Genomic DNA, 4,372 nt, shown 5'->3' on the forward strand with positions numbered 1-4,372 from the left:
AATCCAAAAAGCCTTTTCCATTTATCCATTTTAATTTCATCATTAAATAGAAACCCTTTTGGATTTTTTTCATTGTATTGAAAGAATTTTCAAAATGTAAACGAGAAATTAATTAGAAAAAATTAGTTCTACAATTGCAAGTTAGAAAAAAGAAATTCCAACTCTTTCAAGCAGTGTTTGTGTTTCTATTGGGCAAAGCAAGAGTTTATTGTAAAAAAAAAATGGAAACGATACTACCAAACGAAGTCTATTTTAATGAAAACTCTAATGTTCCTAAATTTTATGGACTTTCCCAATATCGACGATTCCCAAGATAATAGCTATTATTCTTTTAAGTTACCTATTATTTGAAGTTAGCCGCCATGGTGAAATTGGTAGACACGCTGCTCTTAGGAAGCAGTGCTCAAGCATCTCGGTTCGAATCCGAGTGGCGGCATTCTTGAAAAAGAATACAATAGATTAGAAATCAATTCGAAATTTACAATTTTGTAATGGGACCTTCCCCTTATGCTATTTGCAACTTTAGAACATATACTAACTCATATCTCTTTCTCAACGATTTCAATTGTGATTACGATTCATTTTATAACCTTATTAGTTCGTGAACTTGGAGGATTACGTGATTCGTCAGAAAAAGGAATGATAGTTACTTTTTTCTCTATAACAGGATTCTTAGTTTCTCGTTGGGCTTCCTCGGGACATTTTCCATTAAGTAATTTATATGAGTCATTGATCTTCCTTTCATGGGCCCTGTATATTCTTCATACCATTCCTAAAATACAGAACTCTAAAAATGATTTAAGCACAATAACTACGCCAAGTACTATTTTAACGCAAGGCTTTGCCACATCGGGTCTTTTAACTGAAATGCATCAATCCACGATACTAGTACCTGCTCTACAATCTCAGTGGTTAATGATGCATGTCAGTATGATGTTATTAAGCTATGCAACTCTTTTGTGCGGATCCTTATTATCTGCCGCTATTCTAATCATTAGATTTCGAAATAATTTCCATTTCTTTTCTAAAAAGAAAAAAAATGTTTTAAATAAAACATTTTTCTTTAGTGATATTAAATATTTTTATGCAAAAAGAAGTGCTTTAAAAAGAACCTCTGTCCCTTCATTTCCAAATTATTACAAATATCAATTAACGGAGCGTTTGGATTCTTGGAGTTATCGTGTCATTAGCCTAGGATTTACCCTTTTAACCGTAGGTATTCTTTGTGGAGCAGTATGGGCTAATGAGGCCTGGGGATCCTATTGGAATTGGGATCCTAAGGAAACTTGGGCATTTATTACTTGGACCATATTCGCAATTTATTTACATAGTAGAACAAATACAAATTGGAAGGGTACGAATTCTGCACTTATAGCTTCGATAGGATTTCTTATAATTTGGATTTGTTATTTTGGTATAAATCTATTAGGAATAGGCTTACATAGTTATGGTTCGTTTACATTAACACCTAAATGATTACATAAAATAAAACCTTCATGAAATGAAGGTTTTTACTTTTATGTTTTATTTGAGAACCCCTTGAACGCCTTCTCAAAGGGTTCTCAAAAATTCGAGATAGATCTAATTATACTTTTTTACTTATTTCTGCATTAATAGAGCAGACGAGTAAAAAAAAGCAAACCTATTTAGGATAATAATTGGATAAGAGAGCCTCTACCCTGTCAACGGATAGGGAGAGAACAAAATCTGGATAAATACCAATTCCTATTACTGGTAAAAAGATACAGATTAAAATAAAGAGTTCTCGTGGTCCAGAATCCACAAAATTTGCGTTTGGAACATTAAATAGCTTGTATCCATAGAACATCTGGCGTAACATAGATAATAAATAAATAGGAGTTAATATCATTCCAATTGCCATTACAAAAGTAATTAGTGTTTTTGGCATTAACAGAAATTTTGGACTAGTAATTAGTCCAAAAAATACTACTAATTCTGCGACAAAACCACTCATTCCTGGTAAGGCAAGAGAAGCCATTGAAAAGCTACTAAACATGGTAAAAATTTTAGGCATTGGGATGGATATTCCCCCCAGTTCTTCGAGATAAACAAGACGCATTCTATCAGAAGCGGTTCCTGCCAAGAAAAAAAGTGTAGCACCAATAAATCCATGGGATAATATTTGTAAAATAGCTCCATTGAGTCCAATGTTGGTTATGGAACCAATTCCTATAATTATGAAACCCATGTGAGATACAGAGGAATAAGCTATTCTTTTTTTGAAATTTCGTTGACCAAGAGAAGTTGAAGCTGCATAGATTATTTGGATCGCTCCTATTATTACTAACCAGGGCGAAAATAGATAATGAGCATGAGGTAACAATTCCATGTTGATCCGAATCAATCCATATGCTCCCATCTTTAATAATATTCCCGCTAAAAGCATACATGTACTATAATGTGCTTCCCCATGGGTATCTGGTAACCACGTATGTAGGGGTATAATCGGCAATTTGACAGCATAAGCAATAAGGAAGCCAAAATATAAAAGTATTTCCAAGGTTGCAGGGTATGATTGATTAATTAATCTTTCCAAATCTAATCCTGGTTCGTTGGAACCATATAAGCCCATACCCAGAACTCCGATTAAGAAAAAAATGGAACCGCCTGCAGTATACAAAATAAACTTTGTAGCTGAATATAGACGCCTCTTCCCCCCCCACATGGATAAAAGTAAGTAAACAGGAATTAATTCTAACTCCCACATGATAAAAAAAAGTAAAAGGTCTCGCGAAGAAAATAATCCTATTTGACCACTATACATTGCGAGCATCAGGAAATAGAATAATCGCGAATTCCGTGTAATTGGCCAAGCTGCTAAAGTAGCTAAAGTAGTGATAAATCCTGTCAATAAAATAGATCCTAATGAAAGTCCATCGATTCCCAATCTCCAGTGGAAATCGAAGACATCTATCCATTTATAATCCTCCTTTAATTGGATTAAGGGATCCTCCAGTTGGAAATGATAACAGAACGCATAAGTCATTAGAAGGAATTCTAATAAACAAATAGATATAGTATACCACCTAACGACTTTGTTTCCCTTATGAGGTAAAAAGAAAATTAATGAACCTGCAAATATCGGCAAAACAACAAGTATTGTTAACCAAGGAAAATAACTCATGATAAAGTGATAAAGACAAGATACGTTTTGACCAGAAAAGCCCGTGCTCGATTATTTCGAGCACAGGCTTCTTCGGTAAAGAGGAATCAGACGATTCGAGTGAAGTTTTTTGTAACGTATCAATAAGATAGAGCCATGCTACGTGTTGTTTCAGGCCCTAAATAAACGCGGACACTTAAAAAATCTGTCGGGCAGGCAGATTCACATCTCTTACAACCCACACAATCTTCGGTTCTCGGCGCGGAAGCAATTTGCTTGGCTTTACATCCATCCCAGGGTATCATTTCTAATACATCTGTTGGACAAGCTCGTACACATTGAGTGCATCCTATACATGTATCGTAAATTTTTACGGAATGTGACATTGGATCTATAAATTTTTCTTTTCAACATAAAATTTTTCGATCTGGTAAAAATGAAATTAGTACTATAATGAGTCATATGTATTGTAGACACCAGACGAAGCAATGGTTTATCCAAACTTCAAAAATAAAAATCTATTTTTTAATCTGTTTGTGAGAAAGCGTGAAGAGAGCCAAGAGACTTTAATTTTGGATTTCAACAATAAGAAATAAGAAAGAATTTTACGAATTGTACAGACGAATTCGAATTAGCCAATAAATTGGCTATCGTCTTTTCAATATAAATTATTGCAATATTCAAATTGCAATATCAATGAATTACAAATACAAAAATTCATTTAAGTGAAAAAGAATACTATGCAATAATCTACTAAAAAAAGCAATAATCTACTAAAAAAAATGGATATTCTCAAATAATACTAAGAAAATAGTATTGATTTCTATTTATTTTAATATGTGCGCCTTTGTTTAGAGGATTCTATGTCTAATTATTCAAAATTCTAATTATTCAATAAATTAGATTGATTGATACGAGTGGATTTCCTATTACGATGGATGGAAGAAAGAATGGATAGTCCAATAGCGGCTTCAGCAGCCGCAAGGGCTATAACAAAAATTGCGAAAATATCTCCTTTTAATTGGCGACTATCAAATAGATCAGAAAATGTTACGAGATTTAGATTAATTGAATTCAGTATAAGTTCAAGACATATTAGAGCTCTAACCATGTTTCGGCTTGTGATCAATCCATAGATACCAATCGAAAATAAATAGACACTCAAAAAAAGTACATGCTCAAACATCATTAACTAACTCCTTATCAATCTCGATTCATTTCAATATGAGGGCAAGAATTGAACCGATT

At 33.4% G+C, this 4,372-nt stretch overlaps 1 non-coding gene across 1 annotated transcript; it reads left to right on the plus strand.

Moving 5' to 3' along the window:
- The first annotated feature begins 356 nt into the window (after positions 1 to 356).
- On the plus strand, positions 357 to 436 carry TRNAL-UAG (transfer RNA leucine (anticodon UAG)). Its single transcript has one exon. It is a non-coding gene; the product is annotated as a tRNA-Leu (tRNA).
- The last annotated feature ends 3,936 nt before the right edge of the window (positions 437 to 4,372 follow it).

This window comes from Aegilops tauschii, unplaced genomic scaffold (assembly GCF_002575655.3).
Source record: "Aegilops tauschii subsp. strangulata cultivar AL8/78 unplaced genomic scaffold, Aet v6.0 ptg000822l_obj, whole genome shotgun sequence".
Taxonomy (NCBI): Eukaryota; Viridiplantae; Streptophyta; class Magnoliopsida; order Poales; family Poaceae; genus Aegilops; species Aegilops tauschii.